General features: G+C 46.1%; 1 protein-coding gene across 3 annotated transcripts in view; it reads left to right on the plus strand.

The window, feature by feature from the left end:
* Window positions 1-8,210: 8,210 nt before the first annotated feature.
* Window positions 8,211-20,046, plus strand: part of SEMA6A (semaphorin 6A) — a 118,022-nt gene continuing 106,186 nt past the window's right edge. For 2 of the 3 annotated variants that reach the window (XM_081133225.1, XM_081133226.1), the window contains exon 1: window positions 8,381-8,996. The gene's annotated coding sequence lies outside the window, so the exon portion shown is untranslated. Of the gene's footprint in view, window positions 8,997-20,046 lie in introns of all 3 variants that reach the window. The other variant, XM_081133227.1, reaches the window with a different exon arrangement.

The raw sequence follows: 20,046 nt of genomic DNA on the forward strand, positions 1-20,046 counted from the left end.
ATTCTGGCTGCTACTTTAAGGTTAAATGAGGAAAGACCAGTTATGAAGCTACTGGGAACTCTCGATGAAAATAATGGTCGGTGGCTTGGATCAGTGTGATATGGTGGAAATGAGAGGTGGTCCGATTCTGGATATATTTTGAAGGCAGAGCCAAAAGGATTTGCTGATGAATTGGATGTGACAAATGGTTAAACAAAAGGAGTCAATGATGGTTCTAAGTTGTTTGGCCAGAGCAGCATGATGTTGTTATGTGATCAAGGGACACAACGTTGACAAGTAAAATGCCACTGCATCTGAATCACCATGGTCCAATAATACACTGACAGGAACGTGGGAGCGTAAGGCTGTCTCACTCCACCATGAATGAATTCATACTGCCATACAATATTCTTATTATAGTTTATATGGCGTATTTTGTAAGAAAACTAGCTAAACTATTTACCAAAGGAAAGAAAGAAGCAGAAAAAATAACGTAATGATTAAGAGATTAAGCAAAAAGGGAAAATTCCCTGAGACAAGGAAATCTAGCAAAACAATGTCAACATTGGGTTGCAGTAACTTAAAAAAAACACACGCTGGAGATCTTGTTTAGAGGGTAATGAAGGGTACAGTGATGGTGAGGAGGAAGTGAAGGTTAGGGACTTTCAAAAGTTTGCTTAAACAAGAAAAGATTTTAAAAGAATATTTGAAGAAAGGAAATGACTCAATTGCTTTGAGGCATGGGAAAAAAAGGAGACTATGAGGAAATCAATGCGTGTTTTTGTAAGTCTTAATAATATAGTTTGTGACACAATATTTCTTAGGAAAACGGATGTGTAGATTTTCAGTTCAAATGTAAAAATGTAACATTCTAGTTTATATGAATAAGTGCCTGGTTATGAATAAAGGTGTATTTAAGAGGTTTTACAAAGGAACTGACATCAATTGTTCCACTTGTCTTAAATTTTGGTGAAGTACAAATTAAGCACTAGCAACTAATGAATCATAGGAAACTTTTGGGAAGTACCAAAGAATATGTTATTTATTTGTAAATGTAATATTTAAGCTCATTTCAACCTAAAATCTGAAAACATTCTTAAGTGTAGCTAGTTACGTGTCAACAGTGTTTTATAATGCTATTTACTAGAGACTTACCCAGGGACAGAATCCAAAGTCAGGTTAAGACACCAGGAAACCATTTTTATATTTTATAGTTATTTGTATTTCAGAGGACAATTTTATATTCAATGATGTTATTCTTTATATTTCATTTAAAAACCTACTTTAGATCCAAGCATATCATTTTTTTTTAGTACTTTCGTTATTCACAATTATCCAGCCTAAATTTGGATGTTTAAAACAGCTGTTGCCTGTTTTACAATTTCAGTGTTAAAGCAAACAAAATACCCTTAGTTGTCTCTATTTCTTTGGTTATAAAATTACTCTTAAAAATGTATTTAGCATAAACAGCAGGAAAAAGTCTTTCAGTTGATATCAATACAGTGCTTTCTCACACAGTCTAAAAGCTAGATTTGGAATGACCTGAAGCATAGTTTTATATTTAAGCATGGCCCACAACAATTCCCTGTACTAGCAGCCCTTCCACCACCTGGGAGCAAAGGCCTTAACATAGTTCTAAAAAAATAAAAAATAAGTATATTTTACTCTTCATCATTCCTTTGGCGAAATAGCAAATTCCAAAGCGGTGTTTAATCATTTTGTTTATCTAGTTATGAAAAGTATAAAGTACATTTAGGTAACTGCATTTTCAAACAAATTCATATCCAAGTAGATACTTTTAAGTCTAAATGTTAGTAGGAGGGGCAATTAAAAGAAGTTATGTTGAAACAGAAAGATTAAAATAAGGTCAGAGACAGCCTTTGCTCTTCTTACATAACTGAAGTCTTCAATTAAATGTAAAGAGCTTTTGTGGGGGGGAAAATGGAGTTCTGGTTTACTTAACATTTATTGTTCATTCATTACTCTATTTCTAATCTACCATTCTTTTAATTTCCCAAACAATAATTTGATATCAGAAGTGACTGGAGCCGAAGCGTCACTGCGGCACAGAGCAATGATTGTTACCCCCGGAGAGGGCACCCGCGAAGCTATTCATGGGGGGCAGACAGTAAATCACTGTTAGCAGCCTCCAGCTCGTGGGAGAGCGGTCCTGGGGGATGCTCCTGATTGCTCCCAGTGGATTCAGATTGCACTTTTATCTCCTTCCACTGGCCTTTTGGAGTTACATTTCTATTCTTACTGCAGCTTATTTCCAAGCATCCTGTTGTGTAATTGTAGTATTTACTCATCACTTGTATCTGTAAATCCTTATTTCTTCATTCTATACACAAATGAGACACCCTGCACTAGAAGTCCTATGGGTGGGGGAAAGCCTACGTTTGGTTCATCTTTCAAACTGGAATGTCAAAATAACTTATCAGGGCTTTCTTTCTTTTTAAAAAATGGTCCTATCCCATCCAACAATCCTTTTTTTTTTTTCTACTTGAAAAAGTACTTTTCCTTGAAAAAGAACTTACTGCTTTCACTAGCTCATCCCCCTTTCATCTACCCAGCTCTTACTCTCTGCTAGGTATTAGAAATACAAGAGAAACAAAAGAGATGTATTCCCAGGACTCCAGGAGCTTCGAATCTAACAGGAAAGAGAAGCAGTCAACAAATAAACAAATAATTGTACTGAAAATCAACTCTAGCTGTGACATATGGACTGATTTGGCAAGGTGCTTTGAGAACACACAATGGAGGGGCTCTGACATATTCTGGAGTATCAAGGAAGTCTTTCCTGAGGAGGGGACATTCAGGCTGAAATTTTAAGGCTGAGTGGGCGTTAGCTAGGTAGAGAGGTGAAAGGGGTAGATGACAGTGTTCCAGGGGGAAGCACACGGGCAGGCCTGTAGTTACCAAGCAGCGTGGAACTTCCCATATCTGCACGCGATGTTGCTGAAGGAAGTGATGGGAGCATAGCAGGGAGATGACCAGAGAGACAGGCAAGAACCAAGTCACGCACAGCTCTGAAGGTTTGGGATCCACGGTGTTTTAAGCAGGCGGGTGATGGGATTAGATATATACTTTTCCAAGGTCACTTTAGCTAAAATTTGGAGAATGAATTGGAGAGCAAGAGTAAACAGGATATTATTTATGTTTACCTTAGGGGAGGAATGGAAACCACCAAACACATTGCATTATATTGGTTCTAGGTACCTATGGCATATGTAACAGCATAGAAAACAAACTACAAGGACGCACAGAAAACTCATGACCACGTTACCTGTGAAGAAGTGGGTGGGAATGGGAAAGACGGTGTTGATTATGAGGAAGGTAAGCTTTGCACATCATGTTTTACTGCTGGAAATAAAGACAGGAAAAAATATGACAAAATATTAACAGTTGTTAAATCTGGGGGTGATCATTGAGATGTTATATTATCCTTTGGAAATGTCTGAATCTTTCCATTTCCTCAAAAGAAAAGAAAAGTTAAAAAATGGAGAGAGGTAGGAGGGGAACCAGGAGAGTGACATGATGTATAAGTCAAAGCAAAGAATATTTCACAGAGGAGGGAATGGTTGTGTTCATCATTGCTGAGAATGCAGTAAAATAAAAACTTAAAAACATCCACTAGGTTTGCTGTCATGGATGTCATTGAAGACTTTAACAAAAGCCTTGTCAATGGAGCGCAGGGAACAGAAGCCAGACAGGAATGAGGAACTGGGAGCAGAGGAACAGCAGCGGGGATTGTTAACAATCTGCGAGGCTATTTGCAGGTGAAGAGAGGAGTGAAGGAGTAGCTTGAAAGGAACAGAGGATCTAAGAAGGGTTGTTTCTAAGACGTGAGAGACGGAAGCTTGTTTATACATGGGGATGGGGAGAGACAGAGGGGTGGAGACAATAGGACAGAGTTTCTGAGAATGTGTAAATGAGAACAGGTGGAGAGATTGGCCTCAGGTGGGAGGAGGGACACTGCCTGCGCCGTAAGAGACAGAGGAAATGAGTGCAGAAGCAAAAGTTCCCGCCTGATAGACTGTTATTTTTTTCAGGGAAGTAGGGGGCACAGAGGGCAAAACATCTGGTTAAAGGGGGGAGAGAGTTAGAGACTAACTGAGAGAAAGGGAAGAAGCCTACGAGGCAGTGCTGAGGGTCCAACTGAGGCTGATAACTGAGTGTACCCCCTGCCTGGATGTGTGCTTTTTCTTCCCGATGGGTTTCAGCTGCTCAGTGCAAGAGCACAGGAGGCTGCTATTTATATAATTCAGGTCTGGTTTTTCATCAGATGGGTGTGACCAAAAAGATAGAGGAGCTAGGGAGTCGAAAGTGTTTGCCAGAGAGAGATTGTTATTATGAAGCTGTGCTGGGTGGGGAGGGCATGAAAGAAGGAGGGAGTGGGTGAGTGGAGAGAGAGTGGCAGGTCTTCATGAAATCAGAATGAGTGCAGAGGGGTGCCTTGCGAGCAAGCTGCGAGGACAGGAAAGCGGGGTGACTGGAGAGTGGGGTGAAAGCATTAGTGATTTAGAAGATGGAGCCTTTTCTCATAAGCCTCAGCAGGAAGCCCTGGGGGAGGGGAGGGGACAGAGGGGAGGGATAAGGGCAGCCTACAGGAGGGAGAAAAGAAACTGAGAAGCAGAGGGTCCGTGGTTAGGCGGACGCTGACACCATGAATGGTGACAGGTGGTGGGACTAGTGTGAAGTCTTTGAAAAATGGGGTGAAAATGAGGTCTGTGGATGATAGCACCAATGTATTCACAATACACAGCCTCCCAAGATTTGGGAGTTTCTGAGAGAAGGAAAAAGGGTCTGAGAAGCAAGGACACTGACCTCACTTCCCAACACTGGACTAAATGGGCAAGAGGGAAAATCAACAGCCCCCCCAGGAAAGGCTGGGGGAAAGCAGCCGGGGCTCATGGTGAGTGGTTCTCATCCTGGCTCCACCCTAGAATCATCCAGGGAGCCTAAAAAATATCCAGGTCCAGGTCCCACCCCTAACTGACAAATCAGAATCTCTGGAGCCTGGGAATTTGTGCCACTTACTGCTCCCCAGTAATTCTAATGTGCAAGTGAAGTTTTTGAAACCACTGATTTAAGACAAGAAGGTGAAGGGAACTTTGCAGAAGGGATTGTAGACACAGATTTCCTGATCAGGATTGATAATGGCCTGATGTACAAACTGAACTCCTGGAGTGTCCCCCAGGAACTTAAGCTCACAAGGAGTTGGCCATTCTCTCAAGTTCACTACTCCCTTTTGCCTTAAAGCAGATATTCCGATCAAATAGCTAGATGTGGCTTTCAGAGGATCCTGTGTGACTTTACCTTTCTATGTAATCTTCCTCCATACTTTTTCCAGGTGATGTGAGGGAAAGCAGGTGTGGTCAAACAAGCATTTATGAAGAAGAGTGGTTACGGGTAGCTCCCAGCACTGACACAGAACAAGCCGCGTCTTTCCTCTGAGCCTCCATCTGACCCCTGTAAAATGTGGTGGTAGGGTTGATGTGGAGGCTGACAAGCATGGCAGTGATGCTAGTTAACTTTTACAGAGCCGTGTGTGCCAGGCCCTAGACTTGTGGTTTACATTCACCATCTCATTTAATCCACACAGTCCCTGGGAGTAATATATGAATCTCCATTTACAGGTGCATCTACTGGGGCTCCCGAGAGACAAGTAGCTTGCCCAAGGTCACCAACTAGCAAATTATATAACCACAGCTGGCCTCTGGAGACCAAGGCCTTCCTCACTCCACTTCATGCTACTTCACTACAAAGCAGTCTACATCTCCTTCTAGTTTTAACACTCTGTGATTCTTTAACTCACATTGGCTTTCTTTCCCCTAAGAGACAGGGTAGATTGCAGATTTCAAAAGTTTTGGAGGGACAGCAGTTTTTCTGAAAAGTTAAGGCAGGCTCCTGAAGTCAGTCTGAGGTGCACAGAAGGGGAAATGACATCATGAGGTTTCCTCAGCCTATTCCCCACAGGTGCTCCCCTGAGGGCTTCCAGGAGAGACACAATAGCTGGCTTTTTTTTTTTTTTTTCCAGCCCGGGGAGCCATCTCTCCTCTGGCAGGTGGACATGTAATCTCACCTGGTTAGGATGATGGGCGCCTAATTGGATGGTGAGACTTGAGGATCTATTACTTGCCAGGAAGATTCTGGGTGGTATTTCTTAGCCATGTAAAGTTAACTCAAATTCTTTTCTTCTTGTATTCTATAATTTTAAATTAGGTAAATTTAATCTCTCGCGTCTTGGCTCAGCGTTCCTGCAAATTAAACATGCAACTATTAATGAAAATAATTTCCCTTTAAAAATATACCCTGAAACTCGATGTGGGGCATTTCCAATATATCCATAAAACAAACAAGACAGCTTAATTGTTTGTTTCTCCAAGGGAAGAAGCTAAACTTGGAATTAATTTGGTTCAGCCTGTGAAACAATTCGGTTGCTCTGCCTAATTCTGCCAATTAAAGAACTTTTCCCAGCCACAATTAGCATGTAAATCAGTGGCCGAGCGAATCAGGGGCCTCGGCGACCCGGGCAGGGCGGAGGTGCCTTTCGGGAGTCGCGAGACCGCGAGGAGCTCGGGCGCCCAGCTCGCTCGGGCCCCGCGCCCACCGGCCGAAGCCTGGGTGCAGAACCGCGCAGCCGAGGGCGGAGCCCTACCGTCCCGCCAACGCCCTTCCCCGGGTCCCAAACGGGCTCCAGGACCTCCGGGAGCCGTCCCGCGCCCGTGCCGCGGGAGCCCGTAGCCAAGCCCGCGGCCCACCACGTCCCCCCAACCTCCAGCCAGCCCGGCGGCCTCCCAAGACCCGCGGCCCGGAGCCAGCCCCGCGGGTCCCGGGGGCTGCGCGCGCACCTAGGGCCGCGCCCCCCGCCCCCCGAAGCCGTAGCGGCTTTTGCTTGGGAAAGGATGGGGAAAGCGGCCCCTGCCGGCAGCTCTGGCGAACGGCAGAGACTGACTTTTCCTCCTCAACCACATCCCCACCTGTTCCAGGTGGGTTGTGGAAATAATAATAATAATAATATTTATATATCACATATATGGTGTTGTCGCGTGTGCACTTATACTTATGAGCAGATGTCTGTACGTAACTTGGGCTCCCAGCCGGACTCACCCAAAAGGGAACAGGTACTTAATAGCGACGCCGTCCCCAACTGGGGGCACAGGTACAGATTCTCATGCATTTATTTGAGGGCACTCGGCCTAAGGGTGACTGAGACCCCAATCTCCCTCCCAGTGCTTTTCTCGGCCGCCCCCATGGCTGGTAAATATTGCTCCGAGAACTGCTCGGCCGCCCCGGGTTACTTTCTTTAAAGGCTGCGGGTACGGCCGGCACCGTCCGCGAAGCCCACTGGGGAAGCATCAGCCCCGGCGCGCAGCTGTTTGCAGCGCGAGCGGGCGCGGCCGGGAGCGCGCAATGGCCGGGTTTGGGGGAATTGCTGTGGTCCGACCAGTTGTCAGGAGCCTTAACACCAAGGCTTTTTGGCGAATGAAAGTTCGAGCGATGGAGGAAGGCTCTGTCTGCCATTCTCCGTGAGATCACTTAACAATAGCGCCTTGGAAGAAGTTGCGATTTGCTTCCTCCACGAAACCGCTGGATTCTCATTGGAATTGTTTGCGTTTTATATCTTAAGTTTGTTTATTTCTGAGAACAGTCTGCACACTTTCTAAATTTTAAAGCAAATCGTCGTGGTTAACACCATTCTCTGTGCTACGGTTTATTTGCGTACTTAACCTGCTTTATTAACGTGTTGTGTGTGCGTTCGCTCATAGCTGCATTCGTATCTTCCAAGTGTATTTTAGCCGCACCGGCCTCTATCCGATTCACCTGGGTGCGTAGAGCGTCCATCACTTCTGGAATCTACCTTTTGATACAGTAATCAGAATTAGAAAGGCTCGCTGTTCACTTAGCCTCATGCTTTAAAACTTTTCCATTTAAGAAAATCGATGTACAAATCCTTTCTTGTAACTCGCTCCTGCGCTACGTCTATTTTTATTTATTTTTCTGATTTGGCAGGACTCAGCAATGCTGTCCTGGATTTTTATTTATTTTTTTTCCCCTCGCTAGAGCAGATGCGGGGGTGGGGGAGGCAAGGGCTGGGCTCCTGCCGGAGTCGCCCCCCTCCGGGACCTCCTCCCAGCGCGCCTCGGGGGGAAGGGGGAAGGGGGGCAGGAATCGCGAGAGAAGGAAGCTTCGCGGGCCGGTCGGTCCAAGGCTCCACCTGCCGCCACACAGCGAAGGCTCTTTCTCTCCGACTCGCTCGCTCACATTCACACACAAACAGCACAGCTCTCTTTTGGGTCGGAGAAGACGCCAGCCCAAGTAGGCGGGGTCGCAGGAGGAGAGTCCGCCGTGCGTAATCCAGGCCGGGACTTGGCTCCGCCCGGGAGCGGCGCCTCTCGGTGACAGAGGAGTAGTGAGCGGCCGCGGGTGAGGCTGCAGCCAACTCCGCTCCGCTCGCACTCGGCTGCCCGGGCGCTCGGGACGCAGCAGCGGCGCTTCTCCCCGGGGCTGACCGCCCGCGATGTGCGCTTAGGAGCGGCGGCCGCGGCCAGCGTCGCCAACCCGCAGCACAGCGCTCCCGGTCGCAGAGCGGGGCTAGAAGGGTGCACCCCTGCCCCAGCCCCACCCCGCCCCCCACCCTGAAATGACTTGTTAATCGGCGCAGACCCTACGGAAGGGACTCACTGGAGTGGAATCCAAGTGGAATTTGGATTTGGAGAAGAGTTTCTTGAACATTTACTCCTTCCTTGTTGGTTTTTTTCTTTCTTTTTTCTGCTCCCCTTCTCCGCCTTTCATTGGAGATGAACACAGAGCTTTTGCATCCCAGAAAGTAGTCGCCGCGACTGTTATCCCCAAAGAGACAAGCACACATGTAGGAATGACAAAGGCTTGTGAAGGAGAGAGCGCAGCTCGCGGCCCGGAGAGATCCCCTCGATAATGGATTACTAAATGGGATACACGCTGTATCTGCCCGCTCCGAGCCCCGGCCGCCTCCCCGTCGATGCACCGAAAAGGTACGGCTGGGGCGCCCCGGCGCGCTCCACCTCCGGGCGGCTCGGCTCCGGCTCGCGGGTCTTGGGGCCGCGGCCGGCACGCGCCGGCTGGTTGGTGGTGCCTGTGTTTTATTTTGTCTCGTGTCTCTGTCTCCTGAGCGTTGCCCAGCCCCGGGAAGCGGCCGTGAGCCCTGCCCCGCTCCTCTCCGCCCTGAGCCCCAGAGACCCTCCGGGCTCTGTGCTGCGGGCTTCCCCACCCGCGCCGCGCACACGCCCGGCGCCGCCCGCGACCGCGACCGCGACCGCGAGGATAGGCTGTCTGGCCCCGGGATGTGTGTGCGGCACCCGGGGCTCGTCCTCACTTTGGGGCCAGCAGGGAGCAGAGATGCCCCGTGAGGGTGGGATTCCCGGAAGCACCCGGTCCTGGTGCGAAAGCCCGGAAAGGGGTGCTGCCCTCGGGGGCTGAAAGGGGCTGGGTAGGAGAGCGCTGTTGTAGCCCAGCACCAGGTTTAGGTTTTGGGGGTGGGAGAATGGGTTCCGCAGAGACGGTGGGAAAGCGAGGAGAATCTTTTGTTTTCCGCGCGGGGTCTGGGCTGGGCGCTGTAGAGTGTGGGAAACTTGTAATGGCCCTGGCACCCGCGCGCCCTGCCACTTGGTGATATCCCGGCTCCCGAGGCCGCTGGCACCAGAGGTTCCGGGCTTTGTTTGCTCGAATTAGTGCCCAGGAGCGGTCCTCCTCCGGGCGTGGTGCGGCGCCCCGCTCTGGGCCCTGTCCCTGAATGCAGCTCCCTCCTGGGCAGCGAGGACAGCGTGGGTCGCGGCTGCGCCGTCCCCCTCTAGACGGAGCCTGCCACTCCAGGACTGGTGCCCGCCGCCCCCTCCTCCAGAATCTGTGGAAAGGAGGTTCCCGGGAGATGGAAGGGTGGGAAGACCTGGCAAGCGATGGCCCAGTGCTTGCTACCCAAACAAGGGCTCTGCCCCAGCCCCAGGTTCTGGGTGTGCGAACTACCAGCCGCGTCCTGGAGCTCTGCCTCCGCGCCTGCGAGGCGCTCGGGAGCAGCCGGACAATGCTCACCCCACCCCGCATGACCGTGCTGGGGTGGGAAGCGCCTCTTCTCCAGGGTCCCCGCTTTTATTCTCAGCTCCACTGTGGCACACGGTGCAAAGCAGGATCCTGACGTTCGCTCCCTCTTCCCGCGACAGGAGCGGTACAGGGGGGCCAGGGAGCCTGTGGGTGTCGGGAAAGGAAACAGGACTCTACTGTCTTTCCCGCTCCCTCTCCGCCCCTCCGCCCAGCGACTCCTCCTTCTCTTCCAGCAGCGGTCACTCTACCAGGCGCTTCTGGAAAGTTTCTCTGAGAGCCACGGGCGGCGGGCATGACTGGATTGGGGCTCGGCATGTGCAGCCTGCGAGAAACCGAACCCCGAGGGAAGCGGGTGGACGACCCAGGGTGCATCTAGGGGCTAGATGCGGGTCCTTCGGACGCTGGCACCACCCCCCCCCCCCAGCGGCCCTCTAGGTTGGGGTCGCAGCGCCGCACTTGCTGGACCAGTCTCTCAAGCAGTGGAGGAAGGTGAAGTTCAGGGTCAGGACTCGGGATGCTGGAGCAGCCTCTTGGCCACCGGCGGCGCGCGGGTGCGTGTGGGCATTCGCCGGGACTGGCAGCCTTGCGGGTACCAGTTCCAAGTGCAGCGTCTCCAGTCTCCTGCCCCCCCCCCCCCCTCAGTTTTCCATTCAGCGGGCGTCTAGGAAGGAACAGAGCAGGTAGCCTGGTGCGCGTGGAGCGAGGCTGGACCCTGTCTTCACCGCCAGAGCGAGCCCTTGCGGGCGGCCCCGGGCCTGTTCTGCAGCGGGCAGCCCCTCCAGCCCTCGGCGGCTGTCCTTGGGGGGAAGGGGGCTGCTTTGGGGACGCCGCGGCCACACACGCCACGGTGGGAACGCTCTCTGCTTATGCTGGATGGAAATCAAGTTGCTACTGAATGTCATCCGTGAAAGGTTTAAAAACACGGGCGCGCACGGCACACACTTTCTCACACTTGTTCACACAACTTTTTTTTTTGCCTCAACTCGGAAAAGATGTTTAACCCAGTTGCACTGTCCTGCCAGCAGGTCTCAGGAAAGCTATTTAATGCCCCCCAGCGCTGGTTTTTAAAGTCTTTTCTGAGTAGCAAGGTTGAGTCGAGTGCTTTTGCCTTGCCTTTCTCTAATCCTGTTCATTGTCGGTTTTCCTTCCAATTTACATCTTATCTTGAGTGTTAAGTCCAAGGTTTGCCACTGATGGTAGGGGGGAGACTATGGTTCTGGATACATGAATCCTTTATTTAGTTTTTGTTTTTGTTTTTCCCCAAAGTAAACATGCCTGTGCTCAATTCTGAGTGAAAATATCTTTCCTTTTTTTTTTTTTTTTTTTACATCTTGTCCAGTTGGCTACCAGAGGTCAAGATTACAAACATTTTGTATGGTTTTTTAATACCCTGTTTAGTCTGCATGGAGCAGTTTTATGATTTACGGTAAGCTTTGATTAAACTACTGCAGGCACCAAAGTTAATTATTAACCTAACCTTAAATACGGTGGCAGAACCATGTCTCCACCTATTAACCTAAACTATCTGTTAAAAAATAATTGCAGTAACTATTTGAATTTGGTTCACCCATGCTTGTTTATATGGTAGCTTTTATTTGGATCTTGAGTAATCTCCACTCTCTATTAGTATTCTGGTTTTAGGATATTCTTGAATGAGGCTCCTTGCAAACCAACTTGAAAGCAAAATAGAATGAATATCAGATATAAAACCTCAATTTTGTGTTAATGTCTTTTTTCAACTTGATATAAAGAAGCGTTCTGGTGCATCTTTCTTACCATGTTTGTGTTCATCTTTCTTACTAGTGATGTTTGTGTTCAGATTTCTTATTCCCAACAATCCTCCCAAAGTGTTATGTTTTGCCATTACTGCTCGTTAGAGATGGGCCAGATTCTCAATAATGCATGTAATCCACACGTGTAAGTGTCCAGCAGACACCCACAGTGCTTATCTCAGGAGCCATCTTAGAATATCCTTATTGGATAGAATGTGTTTAAATGGGTTAAAAGCTCGTAAGAATCAGCGTAAAACTCAACTCCATGTCGAATGAATAAATGAATGAATGAAATAGTCACACGTGGTTCACATTTCTCCACTTAGGGTGGACTCGTTCTTTCCCTACAGTGAAAAAGAAATCTACGCCTTCAAGTATGTGGTTATTATAAAGTGGCAATGAGTGCAACTATTTACACACAGAGGCGCACACATAAATACACACCCCTCAAGTTCTTTCAAACTCTAGTGAATGCTTTTCCCATCATTAAAAAATATGTAACATTTGCATTCTGAGTAGGCGGGTAACATTGCCAAGTGTGTGGAATCAGAAGAATGGCAAGAATTAGGAAGACTTGTCTTCACTGAATAAAAATAAGACACCTAAATTAAGAACTTTTATTAAATTCAAAGTAAATACTCATGCTTTAAAAGCAAATAGGTAATTGCACTCCCATATGAAATGGAAGGAAAGATACTGTTTTGAACAAGGAGGTAAGTCAGATACTTGACTGTGTGCACATAGTGGGTTCAGCTCTTTTCTAAGCAGGACAAAAGAGTGATGACTGGAGAAAAGGGCTTTTTTTAGAACTAGGTGGCCAAGAGCTAATATATTCTCCCAGCTCTTTTTGTTTGCAGAAAGGAATCACAGAACAAGCCAGACTAATTGCAAATACTTTAATTAGCACTGTAAAGCCTGCAGGTATCTCTGTGCTCCCCACCCCCCATCTTTAGGTTTAGACAATTGTCCAACCCCCAGAGTGGGTATTCCCTGGGTGTTCACACTTCCAGGGGAAGGGGAAGCCTGGAAGCATCCTTCTGTGCCCTCCCATATCAATGTCTCTGTCTCTCTGTCTGTCTCTCTCTCTGCCTTGGAGCCAAGTTGTCTCTGATATTTCTATTCCAGAGTGAAGGCTTTTCTCATCTGCCTTAAATGTGCTGCAAGAGCAACTGAGCTATTCTCTGCTGGCAACCACATGGTTGCCTCTTGGGGATATGGTAAGGTAGGGGAGGGAGGGAGGCATTTAATCCCTTTGAAATGGGCAAATAAGATATCATACCACACAAACCTCTAGGGGAGAAGGGAGTTCAGGATACTTCTCAGCATAGAACATACACTATAGGATATACACTAGAGTATCTTGTTTTGTGAGGCTGATGATTTACTGCAAAACTTTTTTTATTAGAATAATTATAATTACACTAATGGAGACTGTCACATAAAACTATCAATACTCTGATGTTTCCCAAATAACCTCTTCTTTCCAGACTTCTCTCCTGTACCTCTCCAATATTCAGTGCCTACAGACATCTCAAACTTAATATGTTCAAAACACCTAATTTTGAAACTTTCTCCCCCAAATGTGCTTTTCTTCAAATCTTCTCCATCTTGGTAAATAGCATTTCCATCATTTTGAGTTGCTCAAGACTAAACTCCATGGCTCTTTCTCTCTCCACACCCACTCCAGCTGCGAGGCTGTTGGCATGCAGACTTCCCCAGGTCTTCCACTTCTGAGACCCCCACCTGGGCCAAGCCACTGTGCCCCCCGCTGGGTTATTGTACCTGCCTCCCGGCCAGTCTTCCTGTTTTGCTCGGCCCCCTACAGCCTTTTCTCCATATCCTCCACAAAGTGATTTTCTTAAAAGCTAAGCTAAATCAGATCACTTCCGCTCAGATGCTTTCCTACTTTTTACTCCAGTGAAAGCCGAAGTCCTTCCTATGGCCCTTGCGGCCCCACATGATCTGCACTTGGGCCCCCGCCTCTCTGACCTCCACTCCTTGAAGATCTCCAATGTGCCAGGTGTGCCCTCCTCCGTCCTTTGCAGGGTTTTGCACTTGCTCTTTTATGGCTTGGGAAGGATCTTGCCCCTAGGTGGCTACACAATTGTTCCTCACTTTCCTTAGGTCCCTGCTCAAGTGTCACTTTCTCAGTGAAGCCTTTTCTCATCACCGTATTTACTTCAACCTTTTTTTCAACACTCCCTACCACCCTTGCCTGCCTCATTTTTTATCCTTAGCACCTTTTACAGCCCCCAAAACTATGTTATTTTGCTTTCTGTTAGAGCATAATGCCATAGGATAGACATTTTTATGTTTTATTCTCTGCTGTACTGGCTTTGAGCCTGTGCCTGGCACATCCTAGGCCCTCCATGACAAGTACTTGTTGAGTGAATGAATGCATGAATGAGTGAGTGAATCTTTTTGCAAACAACTAGTCTTTATAGTATCTCTTTTGTCTGTTCAATTTTCTGTATCATGTTTCCATCAAATGAGCTATCTCTCTGCCTGCATGAGTGAGTGTGTGTGTGTGTGTGTGTGTGTGTGTGTGTGTGTGTGTAACACTGTCTTCCATGTACATAGGTGGTGTGTCTCATGCACCATTAGTTGAGCATTCACTGTGGGTTGTTTTCCCAGTCTTGGTGATGGATTGGAGCCTGCTCATTCCCACACTCTCACCCAGTCCCCTTCTGTGGCCAAGAGCACACATCTGTGGGACACCTGGTTGAAGCTGGAGGGAGTCTGAGTTGGGTAAAATCAACTTGCCAAGAAACTGAGCTAAGAAGACAGCCAGCACTTATGGGGATTGAGCTTTTGACCTTGGCCTCATTTGTTCTGCATTCTAACTGCTGGCCATAGAAACTTCTTGCTTTTTTGGAGTTTACTAATAGTAATTTTCAAAATTCAACTTTCTACCAGGAGAAAATAGTATGCCTGTTAACCCTCATTTCTGCCCTGTACCAGTACAATAGAAACTGTTGTTGAAGATCCTCTACTTGGAGTCAGAAGACCTGGGCCCCAGACTCTTGCTATTCTGGTCAAGCCACTTAACCTCTCTGATCTGCATTATTTTAAATAAGAATTGTGAATAGTAAACTTATGCTTCCTACCTTGTAGGATTGCTGGAAGAATAAGCTGAAATCAGGAATGTGAATGTACGTGGTAATATATGAAATGCACTCTGGAAATTTGAAGCTTGATGTTAGCTCTCCCTCCCCAGACCCTAGGCCTGGCTGAGACCCTACTTCATTGTCTTTCTTCTAAATCAGAAAAGAAAGATTATACTCTGTTGATTTTAGTGTAAACCACATTGTGAAATTAAACAATATCCTCAAATTCATTGAAAACACTCAATCTACGTAGAGCATGGATGGCAGCCTTATTAATCGGAATGCCAACTGCGTCAAGTAAAGATTACTTTCAGTGTGACCATTAAATGGGGCAAGGTCATGGGAGTGGCACTCTGCCAGTCATTATAAACAAAGTAAGGGCATTGTTTTTGCTTAGGTAAGTTCTAAACTAGTTTACGTCAACGTGCGCATTAACGTGGAACAGACATGTCTGGGTGAACTAGGAGTAGAAAGGGAGAAGCTCTGACCTTTGCTGTAGCAAGGGTAAGTCTATTAGATTTTGTGGTATGAAGTTTATAACATGGAGGGACTGTCGCAGGGAAGGCAGTGGACAGCTCTGGAGGCAATGTGAGGTCACACTTCTTAGGTAGACAGACCACACTTGGATTTGCATCCTGGCTTTTTGCCATTTACAAATAGTGTGACTTTGAGCCAATAACTTAACTTGCCTGTCTTAGTTTCCATTTGTAAAATGCTAGTATGATGGTGTTATGGTTGTTAAGAAGAGTAAATATGATAATATCTGTAAAATTTGTAGCACAATGCCTGGCACACTATACATATTCATTAAATATAAGGTATTTTAATTTTTCTTTTAGTCCTCACCTGACGATGTGTTTTTATTGATTTTTAGAGAAAGGGGGGAAAGAGAGAGATGTGAGAAAGAAACATCAATTGGCTGCCTCCCTTACGCACCCCGACTGGGAATGGAACCTGCAACCTAGGCATGTGCCCTGACCAGGAATCAAACCCTTCTGATGTACAGGAAGATGCTCCAACCAACTGAGCCCCCCAGCTGGGGAAGGTGTTATTTTTATTTGGGTGACAGTAGCCATGGAAAGTGCCCTGGTGGGGAGAGTACAGAAGGAAATGGCCACAAATCTGTAACATAAAGAGATGATGCAGAGGAAACAACCTTTGGACTAGAAATGAACATTCACACTGTCAGCCGGCCATGGTGTCAGGGGGGTTTTAAGCTGAGTGGCATGTGAAAGAGTCACTTGATTGGGAAGAAGAGTCATGATGCTTTTCCTAACTTTGGAAGTTGAAACATCACACCCAATGTGAAAGAAAAAAACACTATCCAAACAAAACAACAGCAAGCAGCGCAGTGCCTTTACATCAAATAAGACCCAAAGGATAGTTGTCTTAAAGAAAAGATAGCCTTCACTTACTGACATTTTAAGAATTAAATACACAATCTGAACCCACTAGAGAACCTGAGATCACCCCCATTTGGCATCTGAGAGCAGCCTGTTATGACTGTTCAGGGATCAGCTGAATTGTCCCCAAGCACCATACCTGTGATAGGAGAGATTAGCTGCGGAATACCTCCTAGGAGGCCATCAGTAACGTCTTCAAGAGGGTCTTCATGCTGGCCATACACTTGCTGGGTCACTCTTCCCTGGCCAGGCCTGAAATCAATTTGGGACACCTTGAATCTCCACGCATACCTTCCTCACCAAACGGAGGAGATAATTGGCTGACCCCAACAGAGACAGCATTTACTCTACTAACTGATATACTGCCATACAGCCTGAAATCTGATTCAAATGATAGTCATGCAAGCTCTTATCACTGGGAAGAATCTGACTTCTAGAAGGCACAACAGAAGGGGCAGTAAATTGGCATCATCACCACATTCCCTGAAGGACTCCTGCTGCACCAGGAGGGATAGGAATCTCCCATGGCTTAGAATTAAAAGTTATTTTCATCTAGGAAAAGAAAATTTTTCTCTTAAATTTTGTAAGTGGAAAGAGAATATAAAGGGAGAGAAATAAACCAGCAATTAGCATGCTGCAGAGACTGAAGGGCCAGGTCCTTCTGAGCAGTGAGTGTGATAACTGTTGCTTCGTAAGTATTGTTAGTAATAGGTATTTCCACGTACAGCCTATAGACGTGAGGTTTTCATTTAATATGCGTCAGCGCTTCTGTGGTTTCCCACTAACCTATAATTGCCATCTGTAGAAAATGTAATTCAAACAATCCCCACCAACTTGGAAATTTAACAGGAGAATCTCTAAAATTGATGCTCTTACCCCCCTCTCAGCCCCTCTACCCTCCCGCCTGTTTAAGGCCAAGCCTTTGGCCATGCTTTGATTTGAAGCATTTCTAGTACAGGAGCTGGCACCGAACACAATGAAAACATGCCAATGGAAAATAAACATTTGGGGGACTGGGAAGAAATAAGGAATATATTAATTATGGTTTAATGTTATATGAGACTTTCACAGACGAGCTTTCTGTGATGGATCCACTCTCCTGTCCTTTTTCTTATCTCTGAACCTTTTTTAAGGAGCGTATTCAGTCTTTTCATTAATATTGCAGCGACTCCAGCACTTCCCCATCCCTCCCCCAGACTCCGACTGTCCTTGATTGAGGAAACTGAGAGAATACTGATTGAGCTGGTGAGTGGAAATGTTCCTTTCCTGAAAATGGAATGCTTTACGAAAAATTGCATTCCACAGAAAACACTCAAACAATCCAACAACCGTGCCTTCTCCTTTGTACCCCGGAGACCCACATGACTTCATTCACGTATTTTGCTGTTTGAATGCATTCATTCTTAGGCTTCAAATACCCAGGTGGAAAGCTGGTTTATTAATATTAAGCCTTTCCTTATACTAAAAATGTGAGCATCCGAGTTACTGAGAACATTCTGATCACAGCATAGTGAGCGATAAATGGAAACCGAATTGTTTACAGCATTCTACACTGGTGTATACGTAGCAGAATGGCAGTTGGGTGGATTTTTATAAGAATACTGGTTAATGGGTTTTGAGATGAATTCTGTGCTAATTCTCGCATCATGAATGATGGCCCCAGCTAGACACTGTCGCTGGGATCTTCATCTATTAATCATGGAGGCTGCTTTCTTATTCGGTTGCCATAGTTTCAGTGCCTCAGATAGTGTTGGGGTGTCTTGGGAAAGGTTTGAGATATAGTAGGGCTTGCAAGACTGGCAGTTATTTTGGCAGTTGTGGTGCTCTGGAAAGAACTGAAAACCACTTCTCATCTAATTCAGCGCTGGATTAAAAGAGGCAACTTCTGAGAGTGTCTCTCTGGACCTTGTTAGGTGCACAGCCAGCTGATATTTACTCCAGGATTTGCCTCTTGCTCAGTGTTGCTGGTAAAAAAAAATTACAGTCCAGGAGCTGATGTCACTTTCATCTTTCGACAAGAAAGCGCAAGGGTGCGAACTCTACGTTAAGGCTGTTTATAAATGTGGAGGTAAATGAGGGCATTCATGACTTTGCTCAAAATTCCAGTTTCATAATTTGGGTTTGGCTCTGCAGATTGCTAAATAAATACAATGACCTCAGGAGTGTTGTATGCCGTACTTGGGTATGGCAATGTAAACATTTAGTGCTTTACTTCAGGTTTCACCTTTATTTTTTCAGGTTTGACACACATTACTGAAGAGCTAGAGACCATTTTACTGTATTTTACAACGTTGGCCCATAGGTCTGCTGCTTTGTCAGCTCTTGAATATATGAGAATATTTTCCTTTTTGTAATTATAATATTCTGCTATTTTGTTTTTAGGTTTGTGACTTAAGGGTTGATTAGGAAAAGCTTTCCAGTTATGCATATATTGCATGACCAAGCCAAGAAAAGATTTGGAGAAGTGAGTTGTTGCAAGGGGGAGATACACACACTAGGTGGATTTATGTGCCTCGTGTGTGATGTAGAACACAGCCTTCCTTTGTTAGGTAAATCTGGCCTGTGTAACAGATACTATTGGTACACTTCTCCATGTTTTCCTTCCCATTTCTCAAGTGCACTTTCAAGGTCTCCTACCAGTCTAAGCCCAGCCATTAAATCCCTTGTAGACTAAAACATAAAAATAAAAAGATCTCACGCTTGATGCAAACAGCATTGAATTCAGGACATGCAAAGCATCACATGAAAATCCAGGCAGATTCAGAAGAAAACTGTCAATTCATTACAAATGGGCCTAACCTAGAAAATTAGTCACTTTCTATTTTATTTTATTTTTACTAGAAAATGACTAGTTTTTATTTCATGGTGAGCTTCAAAGCAACCGTTTCAAATTTCCCCATATCCAGCCTGCCACATTTTTTGTGTAAGATCAACAAGCATTTTTAATGCACGTGCCTATTATATTGACTCCTCCCTTACCCAACCACACTAAATGATTGATTTTAGAGGCCAATAATTTGAAGTAAATTAAAAGGATAACATGGCCTTAATTGCTACTGGCTTCACCAGGCTTCTGGGCATGGGAATTCCTTGTGGAGAAACACTTTTAAGTGTCACAGCAGTTTTTGATCATGTGGTCTGGCTTACCCATAGGCTGCAATTATCCCTGCAGACCTTCTCCACATCCCCCTCAAATATCTCTGTGAAGCAAAACAAACCATGCATTTTATAATTCAGTATTATGGACCCCCAATTATTTGAGAGGGTAAGAAAATGGGCCCTATAAGTTTGATAGTACTCTCTTAAGTTAGTTGTTTTAAAAGGAATGGGAGAGAACAGTGGGACTAATATTTCAGATCAGAAGCTTTTCACGTTGGAAGAAGAGTTTGTGTGAATTCAGTTTGCTCTCCTCTCTACAGCAACAAGATTGGGATTATTCTTGGGTGTCCGGTCAGGCACGATATTGCACGGGAGCCTTAAAAGCAAGCAATACTTTTGTGTGGATGTCAGTCAAATACAGTATGGACTTTAGTTAACCTTAATTAATGATTTCTGATTGCAGATTTTCTTTGGTGCCTCCAAGGCACAAAATAGGTTTTGGTGGAACATTTCAGGCAGCAGCGACTTGAGCAGGGTCCCATCCTCTTGCCAGGCACCCCACACCAGTTTCTCAGTATACAAAAAATGCCATTCTGCATCCTTTGC

Source organism: Miniopterus schreibersii (genome assembly GCF_964146895.1).
Source record: "Miniopterus schreibersii genome assembly, chromosome: 3".
NCBI classification, from domain to species: domain Eukaryota; kingdom Metazoa; phylum Chordata; class Mammalia; order Chiroptera; family Miniopteridae; genus Miniopterus; species Miniopterus schreibersii.